This window comes from Pongo pygmaeus, chromosome Y (assembly GCF_028885625.2).
Source record: "Pongo pygmaeus isolate AG05252 chromosome Y, NHGRI_mPonPyg2-v2.0_pri, whole genome shotgun sequence".
NCBI lineage: Eukaryota > Metazoa > Chordata > Mammalia > Primates > Hominidae > Pongo > Pongo pygmaeus.
In genome coordinates this window covers 18,906,535-18,928,735 of record NC_072397.2, presented here as the reverse complement: position 1 = coordinate 18,928,735, position 22,201 = coordinate 18,906,535, and positions in this window count along the sequence as shown.

Sequence of the window (22,201 nt, the reverse complement as noted above, 5' to 3'; positions counted from 1 at the left end):
GTTGAATGCACGCATCGTGAAGAAGCTTCAGAGAATGCTACGGTCTACGTTTTAGGTGAAGATATTTCATTTCCCAGCATAGGCTTCAAAGCGCTCTAAATATCCACTTGCAGATTCTACAAAAAGAGTGTTTCAAAACTGCTCTTCCAAAAGGAAGGTTCAAGGCTGTGAGTTCAATGCACTCATCATAAAGAAGTTTCTGAGAACGCTTCTCTCTAGTTTTTATGTGAAGATATTTCCTTTTCCAGCATAGGCCTCAAATCGCTCCAAACATCCACTAGCAAATTCTACAAAAGGAGTGTTTCAAAACTGTGCTATCAAAAGGAAGATTCCACTATTTGAGTTGAAGGCATAAAGCACACGGAAGTTTCTGACAATGCTTCCGTCTAGTTCTCATGTGAAGTTATTTCCTTTTCCAGTGCTGGCCTCTTAGCACTCCAAATATCCACTTGCAGATCCTAGAAAAAGAGTTTTTCAAAACTGCTCTACCAAAAGGAAGCTTCAACTCGGTGAGTTGAATGCGCACCTCGCAAAATGTTTCTGAGAGTGCTTCGCTGTTGTTTTTATGTGAAGATATTTCGTTTTCCAGCATAGGACTCAAAGCGCTCCAAGTAGCCACTTACAGAGTCTCTAAAAAGAGTGTTTCAAAACTGTTCTATCAAAAGGAACGTTCAACTCTGTGAGTAGAATGCTCTCATCACAAGGAAGTTTCTGAGAATGCTTCTGTCTAGTTTTTATGTGAAGAAATTTCCTTTTCCAACATAGGCCTCAAAGCCCTCGAAATAAACATCTGCAGATTCTACAAAAGGGGTCTTTCCAAAATGTTCTATCAAAACCAACGTTCAAACCTATGAGCTGAATGCACTCACCACACAGAAGTTTCTTAGACGTCTTCTGTCTAGTGTTTATGTGAAAATATTTTCTTTTACAGCATAGGCCTCAAATAGCTCCAAATATCAACTTGCAGATTTTACAAAAAGGGTGTTTCCAAACTCCTCTATCAAAAGGCAGGTTCAACTCTGTGTGTTGAATGCACACATCAGAAAGAAGTTTCTGAGAATGCTTCTGTCTAGCGTTTATGTGAAAATGTTTCCTTTTCAAGCATACGCCTCAAAGCGCTCCAAATAGGCCGTTGCAGATTCTACAAAAAGTGTGTTTCAAAACTGCTCTATGAAAAGAAAGGTTCAAAGCTGTGAGGTGAATACACATATCGTGAAGAAGTTTCTGAGAAAGCTTCAGTCTAGTGTTTAGGTGAAGATATTTCACTTCCCAGAATAGGCCTCAAAGCGCTCCAAATATCCACTTCCAGATTCTAAAGAAAAGTGTTTCAAAACTGCTTTTTGGAAAAGAAGCTTCAACTCTGTGAGTTGAAAGCACTCATTACGAAGAGGTTTCTGAGAGTTCTTCCGTCTAGTTTTCATGTGAAGATGTTTCCATTTCAAGCATATTTCTCAAATCGCTCCAAATATTCACCTGCAAATTCTACAAAAAGGGTGTTTCAAAACTTCTCTATCAATAGGAAGGTTCGACTCTGTGAGTTGAATGCCCTCCTCACAAAGAAGTTTCTGAGAATGCTTCTGTCCAGTTTTTAGGTGAAGATATATCATTTCCCAGCATAGGCCTCAAAGCGCTCCAAATACCCACTTGCAGATTCTACAAAAAGAGTGTTTCAAAACTCCTCTTTCAAAAGGAAGTTTCAAGTCTGTGAGTTGAATGAAGTCATGACAAAGAAGTTTCTGAGAATGCTTCTGTCTACTTTTTATGTGAAGATATTTCCTTTTGCAGCACACGCCTCAAATAGCCCCAAACATCCACTAGCAAATTCTACAAAAAGAGTGTTTCAAAAAAGCGCTATCTAAAGGAAGATTGCACTATGTGAGTTAAACGCATAAAGCACACGGAAGTTTCTGAGAATGCTTCCGTCTAGTTCTCATGGGAAGATATTTCCTTTCCCATTGTTGGCCTCTTAGCACTCCAATATCCACTTGCAGATTCTAGAAAAAGAGTGTTTCAAAACCGCTCTATCAAAAGGCAGGTTCAACACGGTGAGTTGAATATGCACATGAGAAAAGTTTCTGAGAATGCTTCTGTCTGGTTTTTATGTGAAGATATTTCGTTTTCCAGCACAGGCCTCAAAGCGCTCCAATTATCCACTTGCAGACTATACAAAAACAGTGTTTCCAAACTGTTCTATCCAAAGGAATGTTCAGCTCTGTGAGTAGAATTCACTCATCACGAGGAAGTTTCTGAGAATGCTGCTGTCTAGTTTCTATAAGAAGACATTTCCTTTTCTAACATAGGTCTCAAAGCGCTCACAATAAGCCCTGGCACACTCTACAAAAGGAGTGTTTCCAAAATGTTCTATCAAAATGAACGTTGAAGACTGTGAGTTAAATGCACACATCAAACTGAAGTTTCTGAGAATGGTTCTGTCTAGGGTTTATGTGAAGATATTTTCTTTTCCAGCATAGGCCTCCAAAAGCTCGAAATATCCACTTGCAGATTTTCTAAAAAGGGTGTTTCCAAACTGTTCTATCAAAAGGAAGGTTCAACTCTGTGAGTTGAATGCTCACATCACAAAGAAGTTTCTGAGAATGCTTCTGTCTAGTGTTCATGTGAAGATATTTCCTTTTCAAGCATAGGCCTCAAAGCGCTCCAAATATGCAGTTGCAGACTCTACAAAAAGTGTGTTTCAAAAGTGTTCTATGAAAAGAAAGTTTCAACTCTGTGAGTTGAATGCACATATCGTGAAGAAGTTTCTGAGAATGCTTCTGTCTAGTTTTTAGGTGAAGATATTTCATTTCCCAGCATAGGCCTCAAAGCGCTCCAAATATGCACTTGCAGATTCTACAAAAAGAGTGTTTCAAAACTGCTCTTTCAAAAGGAAGGTTCAAGTCTGTGAGTTGAATGCACTCATCAGAAAGAAGTTTCTGATAATGGTTCTGTCTAGTTTTCATCTGCAAGTATTTCCTTTTCCACTAGATGCCGCAATCGCACCAAATTTCCACCTGCAGTTTCCACAAAAAGAGTGTTGCAGGACTGCTCCAGGAAAAGGAATCTTCAACTCTCTCAGTTCAATCCCCTCAAGACATAGAAGTTTCTGATAATGTTTCTGTCTAGCTTCTATATGAAGATATTTCCTTTTCCAGCATAAGCCTCAAAGAGCTCCAAATATCCACTTGCGAATTCTACAAAAACAGTGTTGCAATACTTTTCTACCAAAAGGAAGGTACAACTCTGTGAGTTCAATGCACTCATCACACAGAAGGTTCACAGAATGCTTCCATCTAGCTTTTACGCAATGATATTTCCTTTTGCAGCAAAGGCTTCAAAGCGCTCTTAATGTCCACTGGCAGAATCTACGAAGAGTGTCTCAAAACTGCTCTATCAAAAGGTAGGTTGAACTCTGTGAGTTCAATGCCCAAAGCACAGGGAACCTTCTGAGAATGCTTTTATGTAGTTTCTACGTGAACATATTTTCTTTTCCAGCATTGGCCTCCAAGCACTCCATCCATCCACTTGAAAATTCTACTAAAAGAGTGTTTCAAAACTTCTCTACCAAAAGAAAGGTTGAACTTTGTGAGTTCAAGGCACACATCACAAAGAAGTTTCTGAGAATGCTTCTTTCCAGCTTTTACGTGAAGAGATATCCTTTTCCAGCATAGGCCTCAAAGCGCTCCATATATCCACTTGCACATTCTAGCAAAGCGTGTATCAACACTGCTCTTTCAAAAGGAAGCTTCAAGTCTGTGAGTTGAATGCACTCATCACAAAGACGTTTCTGAGAATTCTCCTGTCTAGTTTTCATGTGAAGATGCTTCCATTTAAAATCTAGGCCTCAAATACCTCCAAATATTCACTTGCACATTCTACAAAAAGGCTGTTTCAAATCTTCTCTATCAATTGGAAGGTTCAACTCTGTAAATTGAATGCACTCACCACAAAGAAGATTCCGAGATTGCTTCTGTCTACTTTGTATGTGAAGACTTTTCCTTTTCCAACATAGGCCTCAAAGCGCTCCAAAAAACACTTGCAGATTCTAAAAAAACAGTGTTTCAAAACTGTTCTATCAAAAGGAACGTTCAACTCTGTGAGTTGAAGGCACTCATCACAAAGAGGTTTCTGAGAATGCTTCTGTCTAGTTTTTATGGGATGATATTTCTTATTCCAACATTGGCCAAAAAGCGCTCCAAATATCCGCCTTCAGATGGCACTGAAAGAGGGTCTCAAAAATGCTCTATCAGAAGGAAGGTTCAAGTCTGTGAGTTGAATGCTCTCATCACACAGAAGGTTCTGAGAATACTTCAGTCTAGTTTTTATCAGAAGATATTTCCATTTCCTTGCATAGGCCTGAAATCGCTCCAAATATCGACTTGCAGATTATACGAATAGAGTATTTCCAAACTGCTCTGTCAAACGGCAGGATCAACTCTGTGAGTTGAATGAACACATCATGAAGAAGTCTCTGAGAATGCTTCTGTCTAGTTTTTAGTTGAAGATATTTCATTTCCCAGCATCGTCTCAAAGCGCTCCAAATATCCACTTGCAGATTCTACAAAAACTTTGTTTCTAAACTGCTCTTTGAAAAGGAAGGTCCAAGTCTGTGAGTTGAATGCACTCATCACAAAGAATTTTCTGAGAATGCTTCTGTCTAGTTTTCACGTGAAGATATTTCCTTTTCCAACATTGGCCCCGAAGCCCTCCTAACATCCACTTGCAGATTTTACAAAAAGAGTGTTTCCAAACTGCTCTATCAAAAGGCAGGTTCAACTCTGTGAGTCAAATGCACGCATCGTGAAGAAGCTTCTGAGAATGCTACTGTCTAAGTTTTAGGTGAAGATATTTCATTTCCCAGCAAAGGCTTCAAAGCGCTCTAAATATCCACTTGCAGATTCTACAAGAAGAGTGTTTCAAAACTGCTCTTCCAAAAGGAAGGTTCAAGTCTGTGAGTTGAATGCACTCATCAAAAAGAAGTTTCTGAGAATGCTTCTCTCTAGTTTTTATGAGAAGATATTTCCTTTTCCAGCATAGGCCTCAAATCGCTCCAAACATCCACTAGCAAATTCTACAAAAGGAGTGTTTCAAAACTGTGCTATCAAAAGGAAGATTCCACTATTTGAGTTGAAGGCATAAAGCACACGGAAGTTTCTGACAGTGCTTCCGTCTAGTTCTCATGTGAAGTTATTTCCTTTTCCAGTGTTGGCCTCTTAGCACTCCAAATAACCACTTGCAGATCCTAGAAAGAGTGTTTCAAAACTGCTCTACCAAAAGGAAGGTTCAACTCGGTGAGTTGAATGCGCACCTCGCAAAAAGTTTCTGAGAGTGCTTCGGTTTAGTTTTTATGTGAAGATATTTCGTTTTCCAGCACAGTACTCAAAGCGCTCTAAATAGCCACTTGCAGAGTCTATAAAAAGAGTGTTTCAAAACTGTTCTATCGAAAGGAACGTTCAACTCTGTGAGTAGAATGCACTCATCACAAGGAAGTTTCTGAGAATGCTTCTGTCTAGTTTTTATGTGAAGAAATTTCCTTTTCCAACATAGGCCTCAAAGCGCTCCAAATAAACACCTGCAGATTCTACAAAAGGGGTCTTTCCAAAATGTTCTATCAAAACCAACGTTCAAGCCTGTGAGCTGAATGCACTCACCACACAGAAGTTTCTTAGACGTCTTCTGTCTAGTGTTTATGTGGAAATATTCTCTTTTACAGCATAGGCCTCAAATAGCTCCAAATATCAACTTGCAGATTTTACAAAAAGGGTGTTTCCAAACTCCTCCATCAAAAGGCAGGTTCAACTCTGTGTGTTTAATGCACACATCAGAAAGAAGTTTCTGAGAATGCTTCTGTCTAGCCTTTATGTGAAAATATTTCCTTTTCAAGCATACGCCTCAAAGCGCTCCAAATATGCCGTTGTAGACTCTACAAAAAGTGTGTTTCAAAACTGCTCTACGAAAAGAAAGGTTCAAAGCTGTGAGTTGAATACACATATCGTGAAGAAGTTCCTGAGAATGCTTCAATCTAGTGTTTAGGTGAAGATATTTCACTTCCCAGCATAGGCCTCAAAGCGCTCCAAATATCCACTTCCAGATTCTACAGAAAAGTGTTTCAAAACTGCTCTTTGGAAAGGAAGCTTCAACTCTGTGAGTTTAAAGCACTCATTGCGAAGAGGTTTCTGGGAGTTCTTCCGTCTAGTTTTCATGTAAAGATGTTTCCATTTCAAGCATAGGTCTCTAATCGCTCCAAATATTCACCTGCAAATTCTACAAAAAGGGTGTTTCAAAACTTCTCTATCAATAGGAAGGTTCAACTCTGTGAGTTGAATGCACTCCTTACAGAGAAGTTTCTGAGAATGTTTCTATCTATGTTCTACGCGAAGATATTTCCTTTTCCAACACAGGCCTCAATGCGCTCCGAATCAACACTTCCAGATACTACAAAAACAGTGTTTCAAAACTGTTCTATCAAAAGGAACGTTCAACTCTGTGAGTTGAAGGCACTCATCACAAAGAAGTTTCTGAGAATGCTTCTGTCAATCTTGTATGCAATGAGATTTCCTTTTGCAGCATAGGACTTAAAGCTCTCCAAATATCCACTTGCAGATTCCACAAAAAGAGTGTTGCAAAACTTCTCTATCAAAAGGCAGGTTGAACTCTGTGTGTTGAATGCCCAAAACACAGGGAACTTTCTGAGAATGCTTTTGTCTAGTTTCCACGTGAAGATAGTTCCTTTTCCAACATAGGCCTCAAAGCGCTCTGAATATCCACTTGCCGATTGTACAAAAAGAGTGTTGCAAAACTTCTCTATCAAAAGGCAGGTTGAACTCTGTGTGTCGAATGCCCAAAACACAGGGAACTTGCTGAGAATGCTTTTGTCTAATTTCTACGTGAAGATATTTCCTTTTCCATCATAGGCCTCAAAGTGCTCCGAATAAACACTTGTAGATCCCACCAAAAGAGTGTTTCAAAGCTCTTCCATCTACAGGAACTTTCACGTCTGTGAGTTGAATGCACTCATCACAAAGAGGTTTCTGAGAATTCTTCTGTTTAGTTTTTATGTGATGATATTTCATTTTCCAGCATTGGCCTAAAGGTGCTCCAAATATCCACCTTCAGATGGGACTGAAAGAGTGTTTCAAAACTGAACTATCAAAAGGAAGGTTCAAGTCTGTGAGTTGAATGCACTCATCCACAGAAGCTTCTGAGAATGCTTCTGTCTCGTTTTTAGGCGAAGATATTTCCTTTTCCTTGCATAGGCCTCAAATCGCTCCAAATATCCCCTTGCAGATATTACAAAGAGAGTGTTTCCAAACTGCCCTATCGAAAGGCAGTTTCAACTCTGTGAGTTGAAGGCACGTATGGTGAAACAGTTTCTGAGAATGCTTGTGTGTACTTTTTAGGTGAAGGTATTTCCTTTTCCAGCACAGGCCTCAAATCGCTCCAAACATCCAGTAGCAAATTCTACAAAAGGAGTGTTTCAAACCTGTGCTATCCAAAGGAAGATTCCACTATATGAGTTGAACGCATAAAGCACACGGAAGTTTCTGAGAATCCTTCCGTCTAGTTCTCAGGTGAAGATATTTACTTTTCCAGTGTTGGCCCTTTAGCACTCCAAATATCCACTTTCAGATTCTACAAAAAGAGTGTTTCAAAACTGCTCTATCAAAACGCAGGTTCCACTCGGTGAGTTGAATGCACGCATCGGAAAAGATTTCTGAGAATTCTTCTGTCTAGTTTTTCTGGGAAGATATTTTCTTTTCCAGCATAGGCCTCAAATCGCTCCAAACATCCACGAGCAAATTCTACGAAAGGAGTGTGTCAAAACTGTGCTATCAAAAGGAAGATTCCACTATGTGAGTTGAATGCATGAAGCACACGGAAGTTTCTGACAATGCTTCCGTCTAGTTCTCATGTGAAGATATTTCCTTTTCCAGTGTTGACCTCTTAGCACTCCAAATATCCACTTGCAGATCCTAGAAAAAGAGTGTTTCAAAACTGCTCTACCAAAAGCCAGGTTTCACTCGGTGAGTTGAATGCGCACATCGCAAAATGTTTCTGAGAACGCTACTGTCTAGTTCTTATGTGAAGATATTTCGTTTTCCCGCCTGGGCTTCAAAGCGCTCCAAATAGCCACTTGTAGAGTCTATAAAAAGAGTGTTTCAAAACTCTTCTATCAAAAGGAACTTTCAACTCTGTGAGTACAATGCACTCATCACAAGGAAGTTTCCGAGAATGCTTCTGTCTACTGTTTATGTGAAGATATTTCCTTTTCCAACCTAGGCCTCAATGCGCTCCAAATAAACACCTGCAGATCCTACAAGAGGGGTGTTTCCAAACTGTTCTATCAAAACCAGCGTTCAAGTCTGTGAGCTGAATGCACTCATCACACAGAAGTTTCTTAGAAGGCTTGTGTCTAGTGTTTATGTGAAAATATTTTCTTTTACAGCATAGGCCTCAAATAGCTCCAAATATCAACTTGCAGATTTTACAAAAAGGGAGTTTCCAAACTCCTCTATCAAAAGACAGGTTCAACTCTGTGAGTCGAATGCACACATCAGAAAGAAGTTTCTGAGAATGCTTCTGTCTAGCTTTTATGTGAAAATATTTCCTTTTCAAGCACACGCCTCAAAGCGCTCCAAATATGCCGTTGCAGATTCTACAAAAAGTGGGTTTCAAAACTGCTCTACGAAAAGAAAGGTTCAAAGCTGTGAGTTGAATACACAGATCGTGAAGAAGTTTCTGAGAATGCTTCAGTCTAGTGTTTAGGTGAAGATATTTCACTTCCCAGCATAGGCCTCAAAGCGCTCCAAATATCCACTTCCAGATTCTACAGAAAAGTGTTTCAAAACTGCTCTTTGGAAAGGAAGCTTCAACTCTGTGAGTTGAAAGCACTCATTACGAAGAGGTTTCTGAGAATTCTTCTGTCCAGTTTTCATGTGAAGATGTTTCCATTTCAAGCATAGGTCTCCAATCGCTCCAAATATTCACCTGCAAATTCTACAAAAAGGGTGTTTCAAAACTTCTCTATCAATAGGAAGGTTCAACTCTGTGAGTTGAATGCCCTCCTCACAAAGAAGTTTCTGAGAATGCTTCTGTCTACTTTTTACGTGAAGATATTTCCTTTTCCTACACAGGCCTCAAAGCGCTCCGAATCAACACTTCCAGATACTACCAAAACAGTGTTTCAAAACTGTTCTATCAAAAGGAACGTTCAACTCTGTGAGTGGAAGGCACTCATCGCAAACAGGTTTCTGAGAATGCTTCTGTCTAGTTTTTATGTGATGATATTTCGTATTGCAGCATTGGCCAAAAAGCGCTCCAAACATCCATCTTCAGATGGCAATGAAAGTGGGTCTCAAAAGTGCTCTATCAGAAGGAAGGTTCAAGTCTGTGAATTGAATGCTCTCATCACACAGAAGGTTCTGAGAATGATTCAGTCTAGTTTTTATCAGAAGATATTTCCTTTTCCTTGCATAGGCCTCAAATCGCTCCAAATATCGAATTGCAGTTTACACCAATAGAGTGTTTCCAAACTGCTCTGTGAAACGGCAGGTTCAACTCTGTGAGTTGAATGCGCACATGAGGAAGAAGTCTCTGAGAATGCTTCTGTCTAGTTTTTAGGTGAAGATATTTCATTTCCCAGCCTCGCCTCAAAGCGCTCCAAATATCCACTTTCAGATTCTACAAAAACTGTGTTTCTAAACTGCTCTTTGTAAAGGAAGGTTCAAGTCTGTGAGTTGAATGCACTCATCACCAAGAAGTTTCTGAGAATGCTTCTGTCTAGTTTTCATGTGAAGATATTTCCTTTTCCAACATTGACCCGAAGCCCTCGTAATATCCACTTGCAGATTTTACAGAAAGAGTGTTTCCAAACTGCTCTATCAAAATGAGATTCAACTCTGTGAGTTGAATGCACGCATCGTGAAGAAGCTTCAGAGAATGCTACGGTCTACGTTTTAGGTGAAGATATTTCATTTCCCAGCATAGGCTTCAAAGCGCTCTAAATATCCACTTGCAGATTCTACAAAAAGAGTGTTTCAAAACTGCTCTTCCAAAAGGAAGGTTCAAGGCTGTGAGTTCAATGCACTCATCATAAAGAAGTTTCTGAGAACGCTTCTCTCTAGTTTTTATGTGAAGATATTTCCTTTTCCAGCATAGGCCTCAAATCGCTCCAAACATCCACTAGCAAATTCTACAAAAGGAGTGTTTCAAAACTGTGCTATCAAAAGGAAGATTCCACTATTTGAGTTGAAGGCATAAAGCACACGGAAGTTTCTGACAATGCTTCCGTCTAGTTCTCATGTGAAGTTATTTCCTTTTCCAGTGCTGGCCTCTTAGCACTCCAAATATCCACTTGCAGATCCTAGAAAAAGAGTTTTTCAAAACTGCTCTACCAAAAGGAAGCTTCAACTCGGTGAGTTGAATGCGCACCTCGCAAAATGTTTCTGAGAGTGCTTCGCTGTTGTTTTTATGTGAAGATATTTCGTTTTCCAGCATAGGACTCAAAGCGCTCCAAGTAGCCACTTACAGAGTCTCTAAAAAGAGTGTTTCAAAACTGTTCTATCAAAAGGAACGTTCAACTCTGTGAGTAGAATGCTCTCATCACAAGGAAGTTTCTGAGAATGCTTCTGTCTAGTTTTTATGTGAAGAAATTTCCTTTTCCAACATAGGCCTCAAAGCCCTCCAAATAAACATCTGCAGATTCTACAAAAGGGGTCTTTCCAAAATGTTCTATCAAAACCAACGTTCAAACCTATGAGCTGAATGCACTCACCACACAGAAGTTTCTTAGACGTCTTCTGTCTAGTGTTTATGTGAAAATATTTTCTTTTACAGCATAGGCCTCAAATAGCTCCAAATATCAACTTGCAGATTTTACAAAAAGGGTGTTTCCAAACTCCTCTATCAAAAGGCAGGTTCAACTCTGTGTGTTGAATGCACACATCAGAAAGAAGTTTCTGAGAATGCTTCTGTCTAGCGTTTATGTGAAAATATTTCCTTTTCAAGCATACGCCTCAAAGCGCTCCAAATAGGCCGTTGCAGATTCTACAAAAAGTGTGTTTCAAAACTGCTCTATGAAAAGAAAGGTTCAAAGCTGTGAGGTGAATACACATATCGTGAAGAAGTTTCTGAGAAAGCTTCAGTCTAGTGTTTAGGTGAAGATATTTCACTTCCCAGAATAGGCCTCAAAGCGCTCCAAATATCCACTTCCAGATTCTAAAGAAAAGTGTTTCAAAACTGCTTTTTGGAAAAGAAGCTTCAACTCTGTGAGTTGAAAGCACTCATTACGAAGAGGTTTCTGAGAGTTCTTCCGTCTAGTTTTCATGTGAAGATGTTTCCATTTCAAGCATATTTCTCAAATCGCTCCAAATATTCACCTGCAAATTCTACAAAAAGGGTGTTTCAAAACTTCTCTATCAATAGGAAGGTTCGACTCTGTGAGTTGAATGCCCTCCTCACAAAGAAGTTTCTGAGAATGCTTCTGTCCAGTTTTTAGGTGAAGATATATCATTTCCCAGCATAGGCCTCAAAGCGCTCCAAATACCCACTTGCAGATTCTACAAAAAGAGTGTTTCAAAACTCCTCTTTCAAAAGGAAGTTTCAAGTCTGTGAGTTGAATGAAGTCATGACAAAGAAGTTTCTGAGAATGCTTCTGTCTACTTTTTATGTGAAGATATTTCCTTTTGCAGCACACGCCTCAAATAGCCCCAAACATCCACTAGCAAATTCTACAAAAAGAGTGTTTCAAAAAAGCGCTATCTAAAGGAAGATTGCACTATGTGAGTTAAACGCATAAAGCACACGGAAGTTTCTGAGAATGCTTCCGTCTAGTTCTCATGGGAAGATATTTCCTTTCCCATTGTTGGCCTCTTAGCACTCCAATATCCACTTGCAGATTCTAGAAAAAGAGTGTTTCAAAACCGCTCTATCAAAAGGCAGGTTCAACACGGTGAGTTGAATATGCACATGAGAAAAAGTTTCTGAGAATGCTTCTGTCTGGTTTTTATGTGAAGATATTTCGTTTTCCAGCACAGGCCTCAAAGCGCTCCAATTATCCACTTGCAGACTATACAAAAACAGTGTTTCCAAACTGTTCTATCCAAAGGAATGTTCAGCTCTGTGAGTAGAATTCACTCATCACGAGGAAGTTTCTGAGAATGCTGCTGTCTAGTTTCTATAAGAAGACATTTCCTTTTCTAACATAGGTCTCAAAGCGCTCACAATAAGCCCTGGCACACTCTACAAAAGGAGTGTTTCCAAAATGTTCTATCAAAATGAACGTTGAAGACTGTGAGTTAAATGCACACATCAAACTGAAGTTTCTGAGAATGGTTCTGTCTAGGGTTTATGTGAAGATATTTTCTTTTCCAGCATAGGCCTCCAAAAGCTCGAAATATCCACTTGCAGATTATCTAAAAAGGGTGTTTCCAAACTGTTCTATCAAAAGGAAGGTTCAACTCTGTGAGTTGAATGCTCACATCACAAAGAAGTTTCTGAGAATGCTTCTGTCTAGTGTTCATGTGAAGATATTTCCTTTTCAAGCATAGGCCTCAAAGCGCTCCAAATATGCAGTTGCAGACTCTACAAAAAGTGTGTTTCAAAAGTGTTCTATGAAAAGAAAGTTTCAACTCTGTGAGTTGAATGCACATATCGTGAAGAAGTTTCTGAGAATGCTTCTGTCTAGTTTTCAGGTGAAGATATTTCATTTCCCAGCATAGGCCTCAAAGCGCTCCAAATATGCACTTGCAGATTCTACAAAAAGAGTGTTTCAAAACTGCTCTTTCAAAAGGAAGGTTCAAGTCTGTGAGTTGAATGCACTCATCAGAAAGAAGTTTCTGATAATGGTTCTGTCTAGTTTTCATCTGCAAGTATTTCCTTTTCCACTAGATGCCGCAATCGCACCAAATTTCCACCTGCAGTTTCCACAAAAAGAGTGTTGCAGGACTGCTCCAGGAAAAGGAATCTTCAACTCTCTCAGTTCAATCCCCTCAAGACATAGAAGTTTCTGATAATGTTTCTGTCTAGCTTCTATATGAAGATATTTCCTTTTCCAGCATAAGCCTCAAAGAGCTCCAAATATCCACTTGCGAATTCTACAAAAACAGTGTTGCAATACTTTTCTACCAAAAGGAAGGTACAACTCTGTGAGTTCAATGCACTCATCACACAGAAGGTTCACAGAATGCTTCCATCTAGCTTTTACGCAATGATATTTCCTTTTGCAGCAAAGGCTTCAAAGCGCTCTTAATGTCCACTGGCAGATTCTACGAAGAGTGTCTCAAAACTGCTCTATCAAAAGGTAGGTTGAACTCTGTGAGTTCAATGCCCAAAGCACAGGGAACCTTCTGAGAATGCTTTTATGTAGTTTCTACGTGAACATATTTTCTTTTCCAGCATTGGCCTCCAAGCACTCCATCCATCCACTTGAAAATTCTACTAAAAGAGTGTTTCAAAACTTCTCTACCAAAAGAAAGGTTGAACTTTGTGAGTTCAAGGCACACATCACAAAGAAGTTTCTGAGAATGCTTCTTTCCAGCTTTTACGTGAAGAGATATCCTTTTCCAGCATAGGCCTCAAAGCGCTCCATATATCCACTTGCACATTCTAGCAAAGCGTGTATCAACACTGCTCTTTCAAAAGGAAGCTTCAAGTCTGTGAGTTGAATGCACTCATCACAAAGACGTTTCTGAGAATTCTCCTGTCTAGGTTTCATGTGAAGATGCTTCCATTTAAAATCTAGGCCTCAAATACCTCCAAATATTCACTTGCACATTCTACAAAAAGGCTGTTTCAAATCTTCTCTATCAATTGGAAGGTTCAACTCTGTAAATTGAATGCACTCACCACAAAGAAGATTCCGAGATTGCTTCTGTCTACTTTGTATGTGAAGACATTTCCTTTTCCAACATAGGCCTCAAAGCGCTCCAAAAAACACTTGCAGATTCTAAAAAAACAGTGTTTCAAAACTGTTCTATCAAAAGGAACGTTCAACTCTGTGAGTTGAAGGCACTCATCACAAAGAGGTTTCTGAGAATGCTTCTGTCTAGTTTTTATGGGATGATATTTCTTATTCCAACATTGGCCAAAAAGCGCTCCAAATATCCGCCTTCAGATGGCACTGAAAGAGGGTCTCAAAAATGCTCTATCAGAAGGAAGGTTCAAGTCTGTGAGTTGAATGCTCTCATCACACAGAAGGTTCTGAGAATACTTCAGTCTAGTTTTTATCAGAAGATATTTCCATTTCCTTGCATAGGCCTGAAATCGCTCCAAATATCGACTTGCAGATTATACGAATAGAGTATTTCCAAACTGCTCTGTCAAACGGCAGGATCAACTCTGTGAGTTGAATGAACACATCATGAAGAAGTCTCTGAGAATGCTTCTGTCTAGTTTTTAGTTGAAGATATTTCATTTCCCAGCATCGTCTCAAAGCGCTCCAAATATCCACTTGCAGATTCTACAAAAACTTTGTTTCTAAACTGCTCTTCGAAAAGGAAGGTCCAAGCCTGTGAGTTGAATGCACTCATCGCAAAGAATTTTCTGAGAATGCTTCTGTCTAGTTTTCACGTGAAGATATTTCCTTTTCCAACATTGGCCCCGAAGCCCTCCTAACATCCACTTGCAGATTTTACAAAAAGAGTGTTTCCAAACTGCTCTATCAAAAGGCAGGTTCAACTCTGTGAGTCAAATGCACGCATCGTGAAGAAGCTTCTGAGAATGCTACTGTCTAAGTTTTAGGTGAAGATATTTCATTTCCCAGCAAAGGCTTCAAAGCGCTCTAAATATCCACTTGCAGATTCTACAAGAAGAGTGTTTCAAAACTGCTCTTCCAAAAGGAAGGTTCAAGTCTGTGAGTTGAATGCACTCATCAAAAAGAAGTTTCTGAGAATGCTTCTCTCTAGTTTTTATGAGAAGATATTTCCTTTTCCAGCATAGGCCTCAAATCGCTCCAAACATCCACTAGCAAATTCTACAAAAGGAGTGTTTCAAAACTGTGCTATCAAAAGGAAGATTCCACTATTTGAGTTGAAGGCATAAAGCACACGGAAGTTTCTGACAGTGCTTCCGTCTAGTTCTCATGTGAAGTTATTTCCTTTTCCAGTGTTGGCCTCTTAGCACTCCAAATAACCACTTGCAGATCCTAGAAAGAGTGTTTCAAAACTGCTCTACCAAAAGGAAGGTTCAACTCGGTGAGTTGAATGCGCACCTCGCAAAAAGTTTCTGAGAGTGCTTCGGTTTAGTTTTTATGTGAAGATATTTCGTTTTCCAGCACAGTACTCAAAGCGCTCTAAATAGCCACTTGCAGAGTCTATAAAAAGAGTGTTTCAAAACTGTTCTATCGAAAGGAACGTTCAACTCTGTGAGTAGAATGCACTCATCACAAGGAAGTTTCTGAGAATGCTTCTGTCTAGTTTTTATGTGAAGAAATTTCCTTTTCCAACATAGGCCTCAAAGCGCTCCAAATAAACACCTGCAGATTCTACAAAAGGGGTCTTTCCAAAATGTTCTATCAAAACCAACGTTCAAGCCTGTGAGCTGAATGCACTCACCACACAGAAGTTTCTTAGACGTCTTCTGTCTAGTGTTTATGTGGAAATATTCTCTTTTACAGCATAGGCCTCAAATAGCTCCAAATATCAACTTGCAGATTTTACAAAAAGGGTGTTTCCAAACTCCTCCATCAAAAGGCAGGTTCAACTCTGTGTGTTTAATGCACACATCAGAAAGAAGTTTCTGAGAATGCTTCTGTCTAGCCTTTATGTGAAAATATTTCCTTTTCAAGCATACGCCTCAAAGCGCTCCAAATATGCCGTTGTAGACTCTACAAAAAGTGTGTTTCAAAACTGCTCTACGAAAAGAAAGGTTCAAAGCTGTGAGTTGAATACACATATCGTGAAGAAGTTCCTGAGAATGCTTCAATCTAGTGTTTAGGTGAAGATATTTCACTTCCCAGCATAGGCCTCAAAGCGCTCCAAATATCCACTTCCAGATTCTACAGAAAAGTGTTTCAAAACTGCTCTTTGGAAAGGAAGCTTCAACTCTGTGAGTTTAAAGCACTCATTGCGAAGAGGTTTCTGGGAGTTCTTCCGTCTAGTTTTCATGTAAAGATGTTTCCATTTCAAGCATAGGTCTCTAATCGCTCCAAATATTCACCTGCAAATTCTACAAAAAGGGTGTTTCAAAACTTCTCTATCAATAGGAAGGTTCAACTCTGTGAGTTGAATGCACTCCTTACAGAGAAGTTTCTGAGAATGTTTCTATCTATGTTCTACGCGAAGATATTTCCTTTTCCAACACAGGCCTCAATGCGCTCCGAATCAACACTTCCAGATACTACAAAAACAGTGTTTCAAAACTGTTCTATCAAAAGGAACGTTCAACTCTGTGAGTTGAAGGCACTCATCACAAAGAAGTTTCTGAGAATGCTTCTGTCAATCTTGTATGCAATGAGATTTCCTTTTGCAGCATAGGACTTAAAGCTCTCCAAATATCCACTTGCAGATTCCACAAAAAGAGTGTTGCAAAACTTCTCTATCAAAAGGCAGGTTGAACTCTGTGTGTTGAATGCCCAAAACACAGGGAACTTTCTGAGAATGCTTTTGTCTAGTTTCCACGTGAAGATAGTTCCTTTTCCAACATAGGCCTCAAAGCGCTCTGAATATCCACTTGCCGATTGTACAAAAAGAGTGTTGCAAAACTTCTCTATCAAAAGGCAGGTTGAACTCTGTGTGTCGAATGCCCAGAACACAGGGAACTTGCTGAGAATGCTTTTGTCTAATTTCTACGTGAAGATATTTCCTTTTCCATCATAGGCCTCAAAGTGCTCCGAATAAACACTTGTAGATCCCACCAAAAGAGTGTTTCAAAGCTCTTCCATCTACAGGAACTTTCACGTCTGTGAGTTGAATGCACTCATCACAAAGAGGTTTCTGAGAATTCTTCTGTTTAGTTTTTATGTGATGATATTTCATTTTCCAGCATTGGCCTAAAGGTGCTCCAAATATCCACCTTCAGATGGGACTGAAAGAGTGTTTCAAAACTGAACTATCAAAAGGAAGGTTCAAGTCTGTGAGTTGAATGCACTCATCCACAGAAGCTTCTGAGAATGCTTCTGTCTCGTTTTTAGGCGAAGATATTTCCTTTTCCTTGCATAGGCCTCAAATCGCTCCAAATATCCCCTTGCAGATATTACAAAGAGAGTGTTTCCAAACTGCCCTATCGAAAGGCAGTTTCAACTCTGTGAGTTGAAGGCACGTATGGTGAAACAGTTTCTGAGAATGCTTGTGTGTACTTTTTAGGTGAAGGTATTTCCTTTTCCAGCACAGGCCTCAAATCGCTCCAAACATCCAGTAGCAAATTCTACAAAAGGAGTGTTTCAAACCTGTGCTATCCAAAGGAAGATTCCACTATATGAGTTGAACGCATAAAGCACACGGAAGTTTCTGAGAATCCTTCCGTCTAGTTCTCAGGTGAAGATATTTACTTTTCCAGTGTTGGCCCTTTAGCACTCCAAATATCCACTTTCAGATTCTACAAAAAGAGTGTTTCAAAACTGCTCTATCAAAACGCAGGTTCCACTCGGTGAGTTGAATGCACGCATCGGAAAAGATTTCTGAGAATTCTTCTGTCTAGTTTTTCTGGGAAGATATTTTCTTTTCCAGCATAGGCCTCAAATCGCTCCAAACATCCACGAGCAAATTCTACGAAAGGAGTGTGTCAAAACTGTGCTATCAAAAGGAAGATTCCACTATGTGAGTTGAATGCATGAAGCACACGGAAGTTTCTGACAATGCTTCCGTCTAGTTCTCATGTGAAGATATTTCCTTTTCCAGTGTTGACCTCTTAGCACTCCAAATATCCACTTGCAGATCCTAGAAAAAGAGTGTTTCAAAACTGCTCTACCAAAAGCCAGGTTTCACTCGGTGAGTTGAATGCGCACATCGCAAAATGTTTCTGAGAACGCTACTGTCTAGTTCTTATGTGAAGATATTTCGTTTTCCCGCCTGGGCTTCAAAGCGCTCCAAATAGCCACTTGTAGAGTCTATAAAAAGAGTGTTTCAAAACTCTTCTATCAAAAGGAACTTTCAACTCTGTGAGTACAATGCACTCATCACAAGGAAGTTTCCGAGAATGCTTCTGTCTACTGTTTATGTGAAGATATTTCCTTTTCCAACCTAGGCCTCAATGCGCTCCAAATAAACACCTGCAGATCCTACAAGAGGGGTGTTTCCAAACTGTTCTATCAAAACCAGCGTTCAAGTCTGTGAGCTGAATGCACTCATCACACAGAAGTTTCTTAGAAGGCTTGTGTCTAGTGTTTATGTGAAAATATTTTCTTTTACAGCATAGGCCTCAAATAGCTCCAAATATCAACTTGCAGATTTTACAAAAAGGGAGTTTCCAAACTCCTCTATCAAAAGACAGGTTCAACTCTGTGAGTCGAATGCACACATCAGAAAGAAGTTTCTGAGAATGCTTCTGTCTAGCTTTTATGTGAAAATATTTCCTTTTCAAGCACACGCCTCAAAGCGCTCCAAATATGCCGTTGCAGATTCTACAAAAAGTGGGTTTCAAAACTGCTCTACGAAAAGAAAGGTTCAAAGCTGTGAGTTGAATACACAGATCGTGAAGAAGTTTCTGAGAATGCTTCAGTCTAGTGTTTAGGTGAAGATATTTCACTTCCCAGCATAGGCCTCAAAGCGCTCCAAATATCCACTTCCAGATTCTACAGAAAAGTGTTTCAAAACTGCTCTTTGGAAAGGAAGCTTCAACTCTGTGAGTTGAAAGCACTCATTACGAAGAGGTTTCTGAGAATTCTTCTGTCCAGTTTTCATGTGAAGATGTTTCCATTTCAAGCATAGGTCTCCAATCGCTCCAAATATTCACCTGCAAATTCTACAAAAAGGGTGTTTCAAAACTTCTCTATCAATAGGAAGGTTCAACTCTGTGAGTTGAATGCCCTCCTCACAAAGAAGTTTCTGAGAATGCTTCTGTCTACTTTTTACGTGAAGATATTTCCTTTTCCTACACAGGCCTCAAAGCGCTCCGAATCAACACTTCCAGATACTACCAAAACAGTGTTTCAAAACTGTTCTATCAAAAGGAACGTTCAACTCTGTGAGTGGAAGGCACTCATCGCAAACAGGTTTCTGAGAATGCTTCTGTCTAGTTTTTATGTGATGATATTTCGTATTGCAGCATTGGCCAAAAAGCGCTCCAAACATCCATCTTCAGATGGCAATGAAAGTGGGTCTCAAAAGTGCTCTATCAGAAGGAAGGTTCAAGTCTGTGAATTGAATGCTCTCATCACACAGAAGGTTCTGAGAATGATTCAGTCTAGTTTTTATCAGAAGATATTTCCTTTTCCTTGCATAGGCCTCAAATCGCTCCAAATATCGAATTGCAGTTTACACCAATAGAGTGTTTCCAAACTGCTCTGTGAAACGGCAGGTTCAACTCTGTGAGTTGAATGCGCACATGAGGAAGAAGTCTCTGAGAATGCTTCTGTCTAGTTTTTAGGTGAAGATATTTCATTTCCCAGCCTCGCCTCAAAGCGCTCCAAATATCCACTTTCAGATTCTACAAAAACTGTGTTTCTAAACTGCTCTTTGTAAAGGAAGGTTCAAGTCTGTGAGTTGAATGCACTCATCACCAAGAAGTTTCTGAGAATGCTTCTGTCTAGTTTTCATGTGAAGATATTTCCTTTTCCAACATTGACCCGAAGCCCTCGTAATATCCACTTGCAGATTTTACAGAAAGAGTGTTTCCAAACTGCTCTATCAAAATGAGATTCAACTCTGTGAGTTGAATGCACGCATCGTGAAGAAGCTTCAGAGAATGCTACGGTCTACGTTTTAGGTGAAGATATTTCATTTCCCAGCATAGGCTTCAAAGCGCTCTAAATATCCACTTGCAGATTCTACAAAAAGAGTGTTTCAAAACTGCTCTTCCAAAAGGAAGGTTCAAGGCTGTGAGTTCAATGCACTCATCATAAAGAAGTTTCTGAGAACGCTTCTCTCTAGTTTTTATGTGAAGATATTTCCTTTTCCAGCATAGGCCTCAAATCGCTCCAAACATCCACTAGCAAATTCTACAAAAGGAGTGTTTCAAAACTGTGCTATCAAAAGGAAGATTCCACTATTTGAGTTGAAGGCATAAAGCACACGGAAGTTTCTGACAATGCTTCCGTCTAGTTCTCATGTGAAGTTATTTCCTTTTCCAGTGCTGGCCTCTTAGCACTCCAAATATCCACTTGCAGATCCTAGAAAAAGAGTTTTTCAAAACTGCTCTACCAAAAGGAAGCTTCAACTCGGTGAGTTGAATGCGCACCTCGCAAAATGTTTCTGAGAGTGCTTCGCTGTTGTTTTTATGTGAAGATATTTCGTTTTCCAGCATAGGACTCAAAGCGCTCCAAGTAGCCACTTACAGAGTCTCTAAAAAGAGTGTTTCAAAACTGTTCTATCAAAAGGAACGTTCAACTCTGTGAGTAGAATGCTCTCATCACAAGGAAGTTTCTGAGAATGCTTCTGTCTAGTTTTTATGTGAAGAAATTTCCTTTTCCAACATAGGCCTCAAAGCCCTCCAAATAAACATCTGCAGATTCTACAAAAGGGGTCTTTCCAAAATGTTCTATCAAAACCAACGTTCAAACCTATGAGCTGAATGCACTCACCACACAGAAGTTTCTTAGACGTCTTCTGTCTAGTGTTTATGTGAAAATATTTTCTTTTACAGCATAGGCCTCAAATAGCTCCAAATATCAACTTGCAGATTTTACAAAAAGGGTGTTTCCAAACTCCTCTATCAAAAGGCAGGTTCAACTCTGTGTGTTGAATGCACACATCAGAAAGAAGTTTCTGAGAATGCTTCTGTCTAGCGTTTATGTGAAAATATTTCCTTTTCAAGCATACGCCTCAAAGCGCTCCAAATAGGCCGTTGCAGATTCTACAAAAAGTGTGTTTCAAAACTGCTCTATGAAAAGAAAGGTTCAAAGCTGTGAGGTGAATACACATATCGTGAAGAAGTTTCTGAGAAAGCTTCAGTCTAGTGTTTAGGTGAAGATATTTCACTTCCCAGAATAGGCCTCAAAGCGCTCCAAATATCCACTTCCAGATTCTAAAGAAAAGTGTTTCAAAACTGCTTTTTGGAAAAGAAGCTTCAACTCTGTGAGTTGAAAGCACTCATTACGAAGAGGTTTCTGAGAGTTCTTCCGTCTAGTTTTCATGTGAAGATGTTTCCATTTCAAGCATATTTCTCAAATCGCTCCAAATATTCACCTGCAAATTCTACAAAAAGGGTGTTTCAAAACTTCTCTATCAATAGGAAGGTTCGACTCTGTGAGTTGAATGCCCTCCTCACAAAGAAGTTTCTGAGAATGCTTCTGTCCAGTTTTTAGGTGAAGATATATCATTTCCCAGCATAGGCCTCAAAGCGCTCCAAATACCCACTTGCAGATTCTACAAAAAGAGTGTTTCAAAACTCCTCTTTCAAAAGGAAGTTTCAAGTCTGTGAGTTGAATGAAGTCATGACAAAGAAGTTTCTGAGAATGCTTCTGTCTACTTTTTATGTGAAGATATTTCCTTTTGCAGCACACGCCTCAAATAGCCCCAAACATCCACTAGCAAATTCTACAAAAAGAGTGTTTCAAAAAAGCGCTATCTAAAGGAAGATTGCACTATGTGAGTTAAACGCATAAAGCACACGGAAGTTTCTGAGAATGCTTCCGTCTAGTTCTCATGGGAAGATATTTCCTTTCCCATTGTTGGCCTCTTAGCACTCCAATATCCACTTGCAGATTCTAGAAAAAGAGTGTTTCAAAACCGCTCTATCAAAAGGCAGGTTCAACACGGTGAGTTGAATATGCACATGAGAAAAAGTTTCTGAGAATGCTTCTGTCTGGTTTTTATGTGAAGATATTTCGTTTTCCAGCACAGGCCTCAAAGCGCTCCAATTATCCACTTGCAGACTATACAAAAACAGTGTTTCCAAACTGTTCTATCCAAAGGAATGTTCAGCTCTGTGAGTAGAATTCACTCATCACGAGGAAGTTTCTGAGAATGCTGCTGTCTAGTTTCTATAAGAAGACATTTCCTTTTCTAACATAGGTCTCAAAGCGCTCACAATAAGCCCTGGCACACTCTACAAAAGGAGTGTTTCCAAAATGTTCTATCAAAATGAACGTTGAAGACTGTGAGTTAAATGCACA